Below are 7,884 nucleotides of genomic sequence, written 5' to 3'. Positions count from 1 at the left end.
TCAAACTGATTAAGTGCAGTCATCACTTTGTTAATTTAAAACAGTTGCTGCTTTGCTGTATGGGGGTTATAAAATCGATGCTTAATGCAAGTCAAAGGAGTGTTCCCTTATTATAAGTACAAATATTCAAGTACAAAAATATAATTAATGCTTCATTTTCCCACTCTGTATGTGTGTATACACAATGAAGTGTAATAAGTGTAGTCAAAAGGAATAGTTAAAAAAGACGTCCGTTTAATTAACAAATTGCAACATTAGGGTATAAACCGGAAAGTTTGGAACCAACTCAATGGGCGTGCCTTGTTACAGGCATTTACAAAATGAAAAGTGGGTTACACCAGGTTTTACAGGGTGCTTAAACTCTCGCTTGCATTACGGTTCATTATTTCTTGAATATTTCAGCACAAATGGGCTGCATAAAATTACCATCAGTCAAAATCGGTAAAATCAGTAGTAAAAATGTGCCGAAGATATGAACAATGAATAAGTGAAATTAAGATGGTCGTGTCTTAAGAAGTCAGCAAAATCGCTACTAGCTCTGAATTCCCTATACAACTGAGAAATATAAACAAAATATGCAGGGAAGAGGGTTAATTACTGCAAAAGAAAGGGAAATCTATAATTTAAAAACTAAAATCGTCTCGTTTGTCAAATATATTTTTGTACTGATATGACTTCTGTCGTCAAATTTGAGGTAAGGGGCTTAAAATGACACAGAGAAGACGGTATTAGTTTCTCTTTCATTTCCAATTCTGGGTGATAAATAAACAGAAGCAAATCTCCAATATATGATTATTTATGGACAGAACATCGTTAATATATCGGTATGTGAAATGAAGGGTTCAAACCCCTTAAACATTTTTATTTTTGTTTAAAAGGGAGTCGATTCATAAGAATAAAGGAACAATCAACTTTGATGCCCATTGATGCACAATTGGTGCCCATTGAAATGCCAATACGTTGTTAAAAAATTGTCCCTGAAAAAGTGACCAATATGTTGCCGTATAACATACATAATTAACATACTTATTTAGGAAGATATGCCTAAGTTTCCGACATTCTGTGCAATGTAGATTTTTGCATCCAGTTTTAGGTTGTCATAACCCATTTTTCCTTAATATTCTGATCAATTTTAAGTAAACCAATCATAGTAGTTTTTTTTCTCAGAACGCATCGCCTAGAGGAAGAATATATGAAACATAGTAATAGAGTAGGAAGAGACTAATTGATTTGTAGGTGTGAAGAAGATTTATGAGTAATACCTGAATAGCAATAATAGGCAAAAGACCAGGGACGTTTTATTGTAAATACAATAGTTTTAACCAATAGTTTTCTGAAAACATAAAATCTGTTTTTTAAACACATCTCTCCTCATCTATTTTTTTAAAAAAAAGATCTGTGGTGTTTTGTTAGAAATGATTGCATTATCAGCGAGTGTTTTGCCAGATCTAAGTAATGGAACGCTAGTATTTTCTAGCTTATTACTGGTATTCAAACGAACCAAGAACACATGAACCATAAAATGAAAATCATCAGACCAAACCAAACCATATTGAACCAATCTGATTAACATTCCTTTTGTTGATTCTACTGAAGTAGTAGGAATCATCTATCACCGAGGTTAATAGGTAAAATATGAATCACTGGCGAAATCAATAAACATAGGACAGTATTTCAAACTTGAATACAAAAGAGGACAGGAACAGAAAGATAGAGGACGTCATAGTGTTTTTTAGTTCAGTTCGTCAATTTTTCGAGTTTAACTTTAAAACAGACTATTTTGTAGCATTTATATTCTTACTTTTTCTCTGACTGCATTTTTTATTTTAAACATTTGGCATACCGTGTTGCCTGATGAAGCATCTGTTAACTTATTCTTACCGTGTTGCCTAATGTAACTCCTGTTAACTTATATTTGCCGTGTTGCCTAATGTAACACCTGTTAACTTATTTTTACCGCGTTGCCTAATGTAACATCTGTTAACTTATTATACCGTGTTGCCTGATGTAGCTTATGTTTGCTTCTTATAACTTTTCAATCAGAACTATTTTTTTTTACATTATTTACGTCGCACATCACATCTTGAAAACCAAATTTTTAAAAACATTTTTACCACTCTTATTAGTGGGAGCTGTAGAAAATTATATCATCTTTTGTCTAATAGACGGACTTGCTATTACTTTTATTCCTTTATACGTATTAGTTTGGATTTTTTTTATGTTCTTTTTTGTGTTTGTCCCTGTCCTTACCTTTGTCCTTAGAATACATTCGTTTTTATTTCCGCTAGAATCTTGGTTCCCTTGATTACTCTTTTATGCAATTAAGTTGTCATGAAAGTAGTCTTCTTCTTTCGTCTATCCCAGACGTGGCATTTTATAGGTGTTTCTAGAAAAGTAGAGGACGCTTACTCTACCACTGTATCTGGTCCGTGCTCCCATTTTCAGTAGAGTTCGGGTTGCTGATTTACTTTTATTTATTTGAACGTGTTATTTTGTTTATTTCGTGTTCTTAATTGTGTGTGTCTGTTTCCGTGTCTTGACTTTATCACTGGAAAATATTCTTTTGAATTTCTCTTGAATCTTGATTCCCTTGATTAATCTTTCAATACATTTAATAATTTATAAGGAGTAAAAACTGCAACGATTAAGAACATTAGTTTTATAAATTGGTAATATGTAAGTCAGAAAGAGTAATCAACGGAACCAATGTTATAGAGGTAATCAAACAGACACACACAACAAAGAACACAGACTGACAAATATGATCCGCCGAATGATTTTTTTTTAAATTCCTTCATTTCAACATAACAATGTACGTTAAAGTTCAGATAGATGAGTTAATTATAAACATTAAGGTCTGAAAATTCCCAACGATGTAAGAACTGTCAAATTTGCGATGCACATTTTTTGTCGTTTCCTCCGGGGGACTCGAACACGTACCGCTGTGACATCTGTGGCAACACCGCCTGCACTAAGTCCAGCACCCTAGACCACCCGGCCAGCTAGCCTATATAAAGATATAGCTTCCGCTGGCCGGGTCATTCCTCCTCGTAGGATTAATCTAGGGCTGTAACTTAGTACACGGTGTATGGTAGTACGGGACAGTTCATTTAGGTGTTATTATGTAGAATAGAGGATCAAATTAATGATGCGTGTCACAACAAATCAATATTATACAAACGTCTCAAATACATCGTGTAGAGTCCTAGTTTAATCCTACGAGGAGGAATGACCCGGCCAGCGAAAGCTATATTTTTATATAACCCAGCTGGCCGAGTGGTCCATGGTGCTGGACTTTGTGCAGGCTGTGTTGCCATAGATGTCACAGCGGTACGTGTTAGATATATATATATATATATATATATATATATATTCTGAATATGACTCTGATAGATACTTGATCAGTAGTGACGTAGGAGGACATATAATAAAACTTTAGAGTATTATCCTATACTTTTAAATGACGGTTGCGTTTATCAATTCAATCTATGACAAACGGCTTCAGTTGAGGTATAAATTCAAAGAATGGTTGGTACAAACGAGAATCTTGCATGCTATACGAACTGAAAATTAGATATTCTGAAATTCAATATATATGAATGAATAGGAAAATCAATTGGGATCCATGAAATGTAATACCGGACAAAGTTAAGAGAACTTTTAAGATAGAAACGTCTTTTACATGTGCTTTACAACTTCGTGGTTATCTGTTTCTTGCCCATCCTCAACTATTTTCTATAAGACAATTTAATTGAATATTTTGCGATCCTAATGAAAAAATTAAAAGAAAATAACACTCTAATGGAACAAAAGCACCTTAAAAATTTAATTAAAATTTCATTTAAAAAATGTAATTAAATTTAATCGAGAAAGAATGTCCAGTTTTTGATATTACTATGAGTATTTCATTTTTGATGTTGTTTGATATCGGAAATGTGATATAGTACAGTGTAGGAGTAAATTGATTGACAATGTTGTAATTTATGACAATTTCATAAGCTTTTGAAATTCAAATTATGTTCAATTCGTAGGGTTTGTTTGTACTTCATGCAAGTAGCGGCATATACAAATAAAGATTACAGCGCTAAAATTGAACGATAAGATCTTAATATTCTATTGCCAACCGACCATAACGAGAGATATAGGAATTTGTTATATTATTTTGATTTATATAGGTTCCATTGTTTGTACAATCTTCATCTTGTCCTTCATTCAAAGATGAAACACTAATGTTATATCATGCAATAGTTAATATCTCAGGATTGGGATTGGTTTTCTAACTCACAAGTATTTGGGTAAAAATAGAAAATTGTTTGAACATAATTTATGAAATATTTTGATAACGTCCAAAACCTTGAATGAAAATCAGACAATAGGAACAATCACAAAGTCGTTAATTTAGACGAAACATTCATAAACCGTTTATTTAAGGTAGTATGAGAGATAACAGGACGAATAAGAGAAAATGCCACAACTAATAATATGATTTTATCAGTATTTTTGACAGATTGTGGATGTACATGTGGTAAAACGTTTAGGTTAATTTTGTGCTTGTGAAGTCACCATCGCTTTATTACTCAATTGTTTTAAATGTTATGTAACGTCTTTACTTATTTTTATAAAAATTGGTGCTTCTATTTTGTACACTTCTAGTTTGTTCGTCTTTTGTAGTATCTCAGAAGTTTTATTTTGATATAAATAAATAAACAGCCCATGTGTACCATAAGACACAGATAGTAGCCAGATATGAGCATGTCTGTAGTCTGTAAAGGAAGATTAAGATTAATAAAGGGAACCAAAGTTAGAGATGTAATCAAAAAGAATGTAATCCAGGGACAAAGACCAGACATGGAAAACAGACATACATAACAAAGAACATAAAGTAACTAAAATCATACATACAAAGTAACAAAAGCAAATGAGTAATTCGGACTAAAAATCGAGAGCATGGACTAGGTCACCAGTAGGTATAAGCGTCCTCTGCTTTTCTAAAAACACATTAATCAAGGGAACCAATATTCTAGGGGAATAAAAAAATGTTATCCAGGGATAAAGACCAGGCATGGAAAACAGACGCAAAACAACAAAAAACATAAAATAGCCAAAATAATACGTACAAAACAACAAAAATAAATCAGCAACAACGAATTCACTAAAAACTAGCATTATGGATCAGATACACCGGAGTGGTAAGTGTCCTCTGCTTCTCTAGAAAGATCCGTCAATTGTTCATAAAAAGTCAGGTCCGGGGTAGACGAAAGAGTAAAGAAAAACTATGACACGTTGATCAAATTGGTTCTCATTGTGCAAATGGATACACCGTAACGATCCACGAGTTTATGATGACGACAATAAAACTTCTGTAGTGATGTTTTCAATCTTGTAGGAACATAAACCTGTTCCAGAACCCTAATTATAAGCAATCAAAGCAGAACTGAGTGTTTAAAAATGTAAGGAAAAATAATTTTACACATAAGCTTAATACCTATTGCAATCAGTATAATAAATATTAGGCGTTCTATCAAGTGTCTGTGATTATTGAACAGCAGTAGATAGTGACTATTAAGTAGGCGGCTAGACCATGAGACAGAAAGCCTAATTGATGAGTGAGAAAATTATATCAAGATAACAAATTGGGTTGTGATAAATGCAGTATGTGACTGACAGTGTAGATTTGAAATTTTATGTAAGTGTTTTATGAAAAAGTGTAGATAAAGTCAGAAGGCCGATAATTTACAACATCTTAACTGGTTCGCTTATTTGTAGAATGAAGTAATTCCTTTCTTACTGTGTGCTTTACAATATGATGATAAGAATTTGTACATGTTAACAAGTTAAGATATAAGATCAGTCGAGTTCCAAACGTGGTCTTTCATAAATTTACCCTGATATCCACATGAAGTTCATTGGATTTCGTCCTATGCGATATTCCCCTTTTCACTGAATAATTAAAAAAATAAGTTAAAAATTAAAACTGTTTAAAACCATATTTTCATTTAAAAAATCTTTATTAGTTGCTGTGTCAGTATTTACACAAAGTCAACCTCATGAATTCATACAATCAGATTCGTACGTTTTCTAGGCGGTGCTACAAAGGCAAACACTTTAAGTAAATAGATATTTCAAATTCTGTCTGATAATATATCTTAGTAGAAATGGTTTACCTGTCTGATATAACCAATAATTAATCTTTTACAATGCTTCTGGAGCATCACGACATCTCTGTTTACTTGTCCTAAGCAGATTAATAGGAACATAAATTGATAATATATATATATATATATATATATATATATATATATATACAAGGTCTGAAAAATTCCCAACGATGTTAGAACTGTCGAATTTGCAAAGCAAATTTTTGGTCGTTCCCTCCGCGGGACTCCAACTCATACCGCTGTGACATCTATGGCAACACCACCTGCACTAAGTCCAGCGCCCTAGACCACTCGACCAGCTAGGCTATATAAAAATATAGCTTTCGCTGGCCGGGTCATTCCTCCTCGTAGGATTAATCTAGGGCTGTAACTTAGTACACGATGTATGGTAGTACGGGACAGCGAAAGCTATATATTTATATAGCCTAGCTGGTCGAGTGGTCTAGGGCGCTGGACCTTGTGCAGGCGGTCTATAAAAAGATATGAATGTTTACAAATCAAGTTTCTAATTTTCAGCAATATTTATACTAGTTTGATTCAATTCAGTTCATTATTTAAATAAGGACAAATCTAAATGACTAGTCTTAAGAATTATAAAGAGATTTATTATAGTAGCATGATGATAATATAATCCAAAACTTTTAAACTAAAGAATGTTTTCATTACTAAATGAAAGGAGAACCAATCCTGATAAAGCTATCAGTTCCCAAAGATAAATCTCTTCAACTTGTCAATAATGCATTACTGAGTATCATATTTGTGGAAAAAGATACATTCACAGAAACAATGTCATGAATAAAATACAAAGTATTGTCATATTACCATTGTAAATTCCAGTGACGTGTTTATGACGGCCTTCAAATATAAAATTCCATACGTTCGCATTCAAGCAGAAAAACAAATCTTTGAAGTTACTGCAACGCTTTAACTCGAATAAAAAAAGATAAAAAGTCGTTGCGTAGCTATTAAGTAAAACATGAATTTTGAAAAATACTACTAAAAATAGTTTACTAATAGAAGCACGACATATTTAGTGTAACTTCCATCAAATGGAAGACTCTAAGCGATATTAGTCATATAGCTTAAAACACCATTTAAGCAGCAGTCTCTATGCAAATCAGATCGGGAGTGATTCATGTACGTCAAAATCCCACCAAACCAAATTCACTTTTATTTCTTTTTTTCAAAAACAGTTACAGACAACATAATGCACCGACCAATTTACTAGGAAGGTAAAATAAAAATTTTAAAAAATCTAGTGTTTGCGCGAAAAAAGAAGTTCGTATCTGACATTAAAGCCAATGAAAAAAATGGTCGATGCCTAACCACTTAGAGTGTCATTCGGTTTTTGCAATTTTGTGATAAATATTTATAGATTGTAAATGAACTTGGCACTTTGCAATAGTTATCGTTCTTGATTTTGTGGATTTAAGTGTAATATGAATGTATTATTATCTAAAACAATACAGATCTATATGCAGGAAGTACTATAGTTCTTAAAAATATGGCGAATGTACATCGAAAATCATCGTTTGTTCGGTGTTATTTTCACCTTGAATCATCGCTACGATTTACAGCTTCTGAACATTTTGAATTGGTACTTCAATCTGGAAAACCTCTTTTGGGATTCTGTTGATACCAGAAATAAACAAGCTAAAACTAAGCACTCATCAAAAATATGAAAATGATAAACATCCCGACTAGTTTCTCTCAGTAGAACTTACAA

The sequence above is a fragment of the Perna viridis genome, chromosome 7 (genome assembly GCF_037379345.1).
Source record: "Perna viridis isolate PV_CMFRI_1.1 ecotype Kerala chromosome 7, ASM3737934v1, whole genome shotgun sequence".
NCBI classification, from domain to species: domain Eukaryota; kingdom Metazoa; phylum Mollusca; class Bivalvia; order Mytilida; family Mytilidae; genus Perna; species Perna viridis.
This window is presented reverse-complemented; position numbering follows the sequence as displayed.